At 44.8% G+C, this 10536-nt stretch overlaps 1 long non-coding RNA gene across 2 annotated transcripts in view; it reads left to right on the top strand.

Annotated features, from left to right (window-relative positions):
- The window catches only part of LOC111269537 (uncharacterized), a 36545-nt gene extending 28611 nt beyond the window's left edge, over positions 1 to 7934 (top strand). For both annotated transcript variants that reach the window (XR_015314635.1, XR_002685821.2), the window contains exon 4: positions 4734 to 7934. This is a non-coding gene — a long non-coding RNA (uncharacterized LOC111269537). The remainder of the gene's footprint in view (positions 1 to 4733) is intronic.
- The last annotated feature ends 2602 nt before the right edge of the window (positions 7935 to 10536 follow it).

Below are 10536 nucleotides of genomic sequence, written 5' to 3' on the forward strand. Positions count from 1 at the left end.
ATATATTTATGTGCTGCAGTACAATGCAAAATTTTTGCTTTACATATTGTTATTTACCTTATTATGGATTGATAGTATTTATATCTTTTTGCGGCAAAGGCTACATAAACGTCTTTGTTCTATATATATATATATATATAGGTATATATATGTATATATATATATATATATATGTCTAGAACAAAGAAATGTCATCCATTTGAAAATTCCAACATGCCGAGCGATAATATAATCCAAGTATGATGAAGCAAAGTATTTTCGAGCCTCTGTGCATAATTTACATCAGTAGCATATAAGCAGGTTCTGCCAACACCGTCTGTGCTACACCCTCACTATGCATTGTGAAACGAATGTAAAAGTAAAACGTATAATAAAAATGAAATGTTAAAAACTATTTACCACATCCGCAATGCAGGGTCCGCTCCCAATTAAATAAAACCCTAAGCATTTTTTAAAGTTTGCGGTTATCCTAAGACTTGCTCATACTGAACGCTTGCGATATAGGAGTAAGCAACTGTTTCTTGTCAAATCATAGCTCATTGTTGCTATTGTCGAACTTCGCTCATTTATACCCACATGGCCATGACGAAAGGTCGTCGCTCTTATCGAATCATCAAGTCAGTAACCAGCGGTAATATCAAAAATTTCTCGATTAGAAACTGTGCACACCTGTTCAGAAGGTTAGATTGACTTAACGAGGCAGAAGCCAACCAACTGGCCTTATGCCATATGAGCAAGCTATTGCAAATGAAGGGGTCAGATGAAACAAGAGTTATCTCTTCTGCACAAGCCAAGCAGATCCGAAATGAAGTAACTTTAAAGAATTCCTCGTTTCTTCGCACCAATTTGCGCCGATGTACTTTTTTCAACGACCGGCATCTTTCAGTCTCCTATCCAGTTATTTATGTTTTTCGTTTTCACTCTTGCGTCCTCCACTTTGAATGTTTTGTCTCAAATCCAATTGTGAATTCTCTAGCAGCGGGACACTGGCGAGCTCTGTCGTCGACTGCTTCCAGATGCCGTACTGCACGGGCTTGCCTTTCCGGGATAGTTAGAGTGCTGCTTAGTGCTCCAGTCGGCGAAAGCGGCAGCCTTTATTCCGTTAATTTTTCTTTCTATTGCCATTACTGCATTGTTTGTCCGTCCGCCCGATGGCCCACCAGCCCCTTCTCAACAGTGTTCGTGACTAGCACTACCCTGTATTCGCTCGGGGCCATCAACGGGACAGCAACGCTCCCTGTTCTCAGCCACCGCTTCATCCCGCTACCGCTGCCGCCACCACCACATCTAAAATGTGCGGTGACAATGGAATATGCCTACCCGATTCAAAATTCGCATATGACCACCCTCCTGTGATGAGGTCCCTCTAAAAGCCCCTGGCGGGTTTTGGAGCCACTTAAACGCTACTTCGCTTCCGACCCTTTTGCCTTCTTCGCTGTCGTCTCCACTCTCCTCTGTAATCCAGTTTTCGTTCGTATAAGCCGCCTCTGCTGGTCCCACAGACTGTCATACGGTTCAGCGAACGACGAAATTCCTTGAAGCCTGCCCCTCTACCGCATAAACGCACGCAAACTGACACGCATATACACACATGGACAAACAATGTATTCTTCCCTGCCTTCTGACTTCACATCTTTCTAGGTCTCTTTTAACTTTCTTAACGTTTTAACGCGTATAAGCATAAACAAGGGCAAGTACGTCAAGGACTGTGCGAAACTTCGGGTTAAGGAACCAGAAGCAGCGACGATTCAAGATAGAGCACTCATCGTTTAATCGTTGGATTCTAAACGTTTCATCGGGGACTGACCGCCCCGTGTGCTTATATATGTGTGTTTACTGATATTTGTCACACATCGATGAACAAAACCTGTACTGAGCTGCACTCTCCAGCAGTGTAGCTTTTCTTCTTCGATATAAGTGAATTTAGGAGACTGTAATGACCAGTGTTCTAGCGTGATTAAGCGTCGAACACCGGATACGTGTCCGTTGCGTGCCTCTGTGCACTGTCCATCTGGGTTCATTTCATTGTCTTCTGTTTTTGAATCTCCCACATGTTTAGCGGGACGCCGCAAAGCGGACGGTGATGCGCAAAAATATATCGGCTGAACTCGGGCTGGGCTCATTTCGTTCGACCGGCTTGAAATGTCACCTGCCCGTTGCCCACTGCTTCATCGCCAAGACAACAACCGATTTCAACAGAATGATCGTTACGCAAATAAAGAAACTATTATTACTGCCAATGCTATAGCTAAAACGGTTCTGAATCATTTAGAGCGGGCCACTGGCCGACGGCTCGACGTGTAGAGCGTGTATACTAAGCAGCCGGGTGACTAAACACAGGTTTAGCTATTGTGTCTGTCACTGGCCGTTCCGTTCGCGGTCACTAGTCGCCAACAAATTTCTTCTTTGAGGAAGGAAAAAGGCAGAGGAACGCCAAAGAGGAAGTCGTGGAGCTTCCAAAAGGGCGCAAGGTTGTCTGCAACCGAGTTCCAGTAAGCCTCTTACCCCAAGCCCATACCGGGCAACCAACAGGGAAAGGGCGTCGCCCGGGCAGCTAAAGAACCGGTTATAGTACGGTGTGCTGCTGCTGACCCATCACCCGCTCGCTGGCCGATAGAACCATTAAGAAGGCGTGGCTGGCGATGTACAGAGGACATGAGCAGTGCCAAATGCTTGTGTTGTAACGGGCGTTTTTCCACAGCCCCATCTGCTGCGATTCCCACACACACAGACATTCGCGCACAAGATGGGACCAGAGCAACCTGGGAAAGCTCGCTTCTCCGAGAAGTCAGATGTTCCTAAGCGCCAAATGTAAACAAACGACTTTAGCCACTTTATGGGATAGTCCCGTTAAGATTTCATGTACGAGGATAGCTTAAGCAACGTAATGTCGAGGGCTGCAGCGACCCTTGCAACTATCTTGGTGAGTGCCCACTCCTGCTGCTAGTTGTCGAGTTTTGCTAACGTGGATGACGCCGACTGAACAGATACATATGAGACGATGGATAACCCGATGTGGTTCAAAAAAAAAAAGAGCAAAACGAAAGAACAGTAATGAGATTACTTGTCGATTCATTAAATTAAACTAAAAACAACAAATATGTGCTAACATGTTCGTATTAATAACACTTGGATCTTCTAAAAACCCTAGACGCTTTGAGGCACTCAGTTAATTAACAACAGAGTTCAGCTAACGATTAGGACATGAATTTACAAAATCGAATTTGTTCAAGAAAGTTGTCATCTGTCGACAGCTAAAACGACATGGACCCCGTAAAAGTCGGCTTGCCTTGTGGCAATAGCCGTAGCTGATTACACGCAACGTTGTCTAAGAGAGCTGAGGGCAGATATAAATTTAAATTGGTCCATCGCATTGAATAATTCCACCAGGGCATTTGGTTAAAAAGAATTGATCTGTCTTCTCTGTCAAGATTCGGAAGGGGCCGATTGACAGTTGCCCTGGACGTGACAATTAGACTGGGTAACAGTTATCGACGTGCAGAAAAGTAAAGCTGAAATCGATTAAATATACGTGTTCGATGATCTACAGTGAAAACGTCGTAATACCGGCGATTGATAATTGCGTAGATCTATACAATTTACTAGGTTTACGCATCACTGGCGTGTTTTTCCAATGAAACCCTTCTGGGAGACTTGAAACTTGAAAACAAAGATTGTTATTAAATTGAATTCTTCCATTACAAAAATACAGTCCATCCCCTAATGCCTCATTGCAATGAAAACAGAAATGGTGCGTCCAGGAAGAGGAGTTTTACAACTTGAAATTAAAAAAAAACTTGTTCTGTCCGCTTAAAGACCACAGTATGGTAGACCTGCAAGTAGGGAAGGGGGCAAAATAGCATTCGATTCGCAAAAAAAAATGTCTACAGACTACCGTTGTACGAATTCACCTATGGTACTGCAATGGCGGCGTTGCAAGACAGATTCATTTTGGCTATGTAGATAATCATGGCTAGCTCGTAATTGTCCCCTTATTGTTATATCCCTTTTTACATGTCTAGATTGTACAGTATTTTGTTTTGCTTCGGTTTACGTGCAGCCTTTAAGGTCGATGGAATAAACGGGTATATGTGTAACATGGTGAGCATCTTGCGGCACCTATATCCTGTCTAGGTCGAATAACGTGCTTCGTGGATTCTCCAGCCATATTCCATGTGATGATTCTAATCATAGGTACTTATCGTGAAGTTCTTATAGTTGATGTTCATATGAATGAGCCGCAACAGCATATTCAAATAGTATTTCGTTCGTAGCGGCCATAAACGTGGGGTCCAGGCGCATCTGGGTACTGCCCATAAAAACCCAGGAGTTTTGTGTTCAATTGGCAACTGAACTGAGCGTATGCTGTATGCTGTATGTAGGTAAACGTATTTACGAGCTCTACCTGTGTTTATATAAATAATATATACATTTAGTACAAACTAACTCTTCGATGTTTTCGAATATATATTATTAATATGTTTTAATGAAATCTATTATCCAATAAAAATCATGAAACCTGGTATCGAAACTAGCATTATAGACGCAGACGCTTCTGTAAATAACGACTTAAATTACAGATTATTAATTACAGATAAATCTGTATCACAACAAGCTTGCTCAATGAGGTTGGTATGATTCACTAATTTACACGACCTTTTGTTTTTATATGCTTGGTTTCATATCAATGGTTGCTTTGGCCGATTTCACGACCTCAAACTGGGCAACAAAAGACCCATCTCTGAATCCTGCCAAAGCCCCCGCGATAGCGCCTTCGGGTTATACAGGAAGCTACGCCGTCTAAGTGCTATCCAGATTGAATGGACTTAGGCTATTTCCGAACGGCGAATTAATTTCCGCTCTTGTGCTTAGCACGTAAATAGAAAAATATGGCAGAACCGCGATCGCCACATCATCCAATTATACATTCAGTTAAATTGAATAAACTTACAGTTACAATGTTCCGTATTGTCATTTAAGTTAGCTATACAAGAACTATAATAAAATTAAACTATTATCAATTAGAAATATAACGCTAGCAAATAGTAGACATAATAGTAGAAATCACGGCTATGTATTTATCGAAATTAATCTTTACATAATAAATCTGTGTGAGCGGTACTGGGTGTTGATCAAAAAACCTGTTGACGACATCTGCTTAAAAGCATCAAATTATGTTTGCCTACTCTTCTCAGATTATCTAATACCTTCGCTCTTTACTAAAATTTATTAAAGAGGCATTTTTTTTGTTTGATACTATCTACAATTTCCTGTACCATTATAAAGCATTACACACGGTTCATAATTATTCGATTGTTATTATACGACTTTTTTGTGGTGAACTGTCCCTTTTGCAGGATACCTAGGTTGCCCAACTCTTTATTTCGATGTGACACATTTGTTTTTTAATTAAACTTTGTTAAAGGACATAACAGCATAAAAAAACGTTAGAAAAAAGATCCGTCCTAAACACATGTTCTATTTAGACGGTATCGATGCCCTGGCCATCTTAGCCATCGAAGCTTGTTTAGGAGCTTGCACTATTTCCCCACTTTAGCACGTCCGTCTCGAATTTTTTATGAAACCTTTTTATTGCTACCGAATAGCACATAACATCCGTTTACGGTTTTAAAAATAGCCAGGGATATACGAATGTACCCCGTTGAAGGAGTGAGGAAGCAATCAACGTAGAATGTCTCCACACTTTATGCACCCGGCGACGGCACGGAACTAAAGCGTCGGCTGAGCGCACTTTTTTAAATATGTTTCATCAATTCCACTGCGGCTTCGGCACGTATCACCATGGATTACGCTGTCTGATTCAATATGGTACAGGCTAGAATATAGAATAGGTTGGGCTATGATTACAACTTTGATAAAGCTCTATATTGCTCAACGCTGATAATCTAACGGACACTGAAAATACATGTTAATAATGAACTATTTATTGGATACATATCGCAGCCTCTCATCTATTTGACTCCATTTTCGTCCGCGTCGCTCCCAAACCACCGTACGTAAAGGCTATTCTGTAAGTTCAAACGAATACAATGTGAGGTAGTAGCGCTTATTTTCATCGGTACATTCACCGCCGCAGCTGTTACGGATGCATAAGCCACACGATCCTGGGTGCCGGTCGGTTTTTCAGCCGACGTACATGCGTGCCTATGTATGTCGGTTTGATAGCAAGATGTTCAAGCTCAGTCTTTCCAACAGCGCGCCTCAAATTAAGATAAATAAGCTCCATCTCCCTTTTCCTGCCTCCCGTCCGACCAGGGGTGCACGTCCCGGAATCGACCTAGCAGTCGCCGTTTCCTCGTCGCTAGAAAATACAGCCTTACCGCCAACTAAGAGAGAATTTATTTTGAAAGCTGTGAAACCTCTCGAGGACAGAATGGAACAACAGAACAATATTGCCTGCCCTATTAGCTGGGGTTACTAATGGATTTGTTTGAAAGGGACAGAAATGCTTTGCTTTAATTGTTTCTAATCCTGGCATTGTTATATTTAGTACTACCCGGTTAACTCGATAAAAATGCTTGGTCGAAGTCTGGCGGAATCTATCACTGTCGAGGACAAACTTTTTTAGCTTTGGCGTGTTGTGTAATGTATTGATTTTTTTTTTTCTAATTTTGACCCACATCGCGTTGTTCTCGGGTTTAAATATGTATATGCTTACCTATACTATATGTATATAAACAGATTTTACTTTTTGACGATAGTTTTTTGCGCAGTTACGACCCGAAGTGATAGCAAGGTCATGCATCCGAGTCCGCCTAGACCCGTATGTTTTTATAAGTATGCAGCGTGTTTGTCGTAGTTTATTAAGTCGTCTCAATGAACTCTTTTGTAATAGATCGCAGGTCAAACAGGGGTAAGCCTTGTCACCTTTAGGTTATTCACTAACCTGTTATTAACTGATATGATTTTGGTATGCGTTGACTGAAGCACTGAGGTACACGACCATACTTTTCTCGAATCTACCGTAACGTATCAAACCACTTATTTTGCAGTGAGCTCCATTCAATTTCAAATGTATGTATACGCGTGTTCTGTAAAGAGATACCGATTTTAAAATGCTTTACCATGCCATGGATCGGCTCATAGCTCGATCAACCAGTGAGTCAGCCGTTTGACTAGCCTTGTCCTCTTTTGCTGCCGCTGCTCAATGTTACTTCAGTTGTAGCTCTGTTAATATCGCACAGTGAAGATAGGATCGCGAAATCGCGCAAGGTTTGTATCGACAATATTACTCTGCTTCCCTACTTCTCTGCTCCAATCTCAGTCCAGCCTAGCTCAGCTTGCAGTTCTCCGTCGCATGGTTTTGAAAGCGAATCCACGCCCACAATGATATCTCTGTTGGGCGCGTCGAAGACGGTATGGCTGACGGCAGGCTGGCGGCACACCGGTGCTGTTGTAGCCCTTGCCGGCGCCTTCGTTGCTACAGCAGATCGAAATAGATTTCTTTTCATCCGGACGGACATGGAAGGCGATGAAAACGTGTGCCATCATGGAAAAAACTCTACCGTGCTTTGCTGTTTATCGACAGCTTCTGATCATGAGCCTCGAGCCGGTCGAGACTTGGAGGTCACTAGCTGTCACCGCTTGGCGATAGATGCTTGGACTGCTAAAGCCCCTCATCTGCTCACCGGCAGGGGAAAAGGTCCAGACGGAATCCCGTTCCGCGCGGCTCGATCGCAGACGTAGTATCTTCGCACTGATAGTAGTGTTGCTGTATTTGCGGATATCGCTGTGGGCAGTATCAAACCAGCCTCACTGCTAAACGAGTGACTACAGTTGTCTTTGAGACGCAGCACAAGCAGCTAAAGGAGTGGTGAGAAACTCACCACTCGGCGGATGGCCGGCACAAACAGCTTGAGCTTGGAGCAGACGTACTGCTTCCACTCTCACTAGCGACGAGAGCAGGCGCACTATCGGCACGGCAGGCCCCGCAGGCACTACGAGTTTCAGGCCTCTCCATTGTTATTCGACTGTTCTACGAATGTCGTCAGCGTATTGCGCAAAACGACAACACTGGAAACGACAATGTCCACAGAAGCCGCCGCCGGGCCACTGCGATCACAACAATATCAACGATCAGTAGACTGGCTGGCGACGAGGGGAACGGGCCCTAACTAGGTGCCGTTTAAGACTAGAAGCCGCCTTGGAAAGAGAATGAGAAGAAATAGACTTGTAGCAGCGGTAGTTGTAGTTGATCGAGTGCTATGCCCGGGAGCTCTTCTCTCCACCGCTTCGGGGACCTGGCGCTGCTCCTCTCCCGAAGAGATCTGAACATCAAGCCCACCAAGCGACTTCCTTGGTTGCAAGTACTACCGACTGCTGGGCTATTCTGCCGGCGGCGGTAGACCAGAAAGAGACGGCAGCTCGGTGAGTGTTCGCTGTGAGCGAAACCTGCGTTTGCATCAACATCCGCCCTTGCCTCTACCTGTCTTTCTTCTGTTGCTAAACAGCGCTGGTGGAGATAATATAATGGCAGAGGAGTAAAATGAAGGCGCCGCTGGGACTGCTTTAAGTCTGTCTGCGCCGGCAGGGGCCGAGTGTGTCGGAACGAACGGGTGAAAGACCGAGTCTTTGTCGCCGCAGCCCTTGGTAGGGTCCAACCGACAATTCGCTTAAATCATCGTTGCCCCTATCTTTGCGTCATCCTCTATTTTGAGAAAAAGTACGTTCTTCTTCGCCCTTTGGTACCGCCAGCTTAATACATCTCAATTGTGGAACGTCGACTGGACTGTGTAAAAGGAAAAGGTAAACCAAAGAAGAGAAGAGGAGAAAGCTCTGGGGATCGTAATATGGATGGGGCGGTTGGGACTTGTGGGGGGCGAAAGCACGAATGGGGTATACAGAAGTCCATCCTTTGAGCAGGCGGGAGGCGGGCATTGAAGAAGTGCCTTGGGCGCGAGCAAGGAAGTGGGGAACGTTCGCATTGAGTACCCGACTGCCTGGTGCGGATACCCCTGCCGCTGCTGCCGCTGAAGGCTTCGCATATTCCACGATGCAATGCTTTCTCTGCCAGTGCCCAATGCCGGTGAGTGTCAGACGACAATTCCTTGCTGGCAACTAGGGAATGCTATGGCCTAGGGTGACCGGCAACCAACAGCGAACAAAAATGGGCGCAACCTACAGCAAAACGGCCAGTCCTATGGGAGAACCGACTGTGTTCACCGCCTGCTCCTCCCACCATATTCCTCACCCGCCTGTTTACCTGCTCACCATTCGCCTCTTACTTTCACACAGACACGCACACAAACATACTCCGCAGCGCACACATACAGACAAACACAGTCACATATAAAGACTTCTATCTGAGTGGCCTCTTGCTCTCTGCCCCTGTGCCCACGCCTCATACACCAACAAACAGCTTGAACAAGCACGATACCGATCCCCTCGGCAGTCAAAACCGCGGCAGGACCCGACCGCCAGCACGTCGGGCTGAAAGACAAGCAAGTCGAGCAAAGCAAGGCCCTGTTCCGTGCTGCTACTGTTAGCTTTGCTACCGGTGGCTGTCATATACACTCAGTTCCGCCCTAAAGACACCAAACGAAAGCACCTATAACATCCACACTCCTAGCCCCAACTCCATCATCAGCCTGGATTTCTCAATAGTCGGTTTACCTCAGCCGGGGTATTCCACACTCAGTTTGCCCCAGCTCGATTGGTATCCGGAAGCGTGCGCGCAGGACCGCTACAGCTATGCGAGAGTCGACCCAGAGACCCCGGGTCATGCAGCTACAACGATAGCAGAAGAGGTATATGCGAAACCGATCTGACGCGGCGGCAGTTTAATTATAAAAAATATCAAGCACATTCGCCAAAGAAAAATATGCGGATCTAACGCTGTACGGACACGCATTTTCCCCGTAATGGGAAAGTCGCATCGGAGGATTTACAGTTGACTAATTGTAATTTCGTATGCATTCAAAAATTTCGCATGGTCTCTAGCCAGGTACAAACATATTTACGATAAGGATAGTTTATTTTACGTATTGCCCATTTCAAGAAACAGGGCGAGCCGATTTCACCGCAGACGAAAAACGATGTCAAGTGCAGCCCCTGGGCACAATTACATACGAGAAACGAGGGACACCGTGGTGCTGACTCTACACTTTTTTTCGTTCCCTGAAATGAAGTTCCGTTATGCTAAGGGCCCTCCCACAGAGATATCACATAGCAGGTCTCGAGGTAGGCCTTGTGTACATTTGCATGGATATACGTCTCGTAAAAATCAACTGAAGAGCTCTTCTGCAGCCTTGAAAATGAGTTCAATCAATTATGAGGAAAGGCAGTGGTCAAAAAGGTTCATCAGCCATCTGGTAAAATTCGTATTTCTAGAGTAAGCTCTGTATAGTGACGTCTATTATTCTCTATTCAACTCCCATATCATAGCACATGCTTGAACAAGCGCAACTATTTAGTAATTACAGTAGTATGCCTCAAAAAGCTGGCGCCGAGGAAAATATCAAGTGATATCTGTCCGCTGTCCGTGAGCTAAAATTAAAAAAAACAGCTGTGAAATTT

Source organism: Varroa jacobsoni, unplaced genomic scaffold, assembly GCF_002532875.2.
Source record: "Varroa jacobsoni isolate VJ856 unplaced genomic scaffold, vjacob_1.0 scaffold_1394, whole genome shotgun sequence".
NCBI classification, from domain to species: Eukaryota; Metazoa; Arthropoda; class Arachnida; order Mesostigmata; family Varroidae; genus Varroa; species Varroa jacobsoni.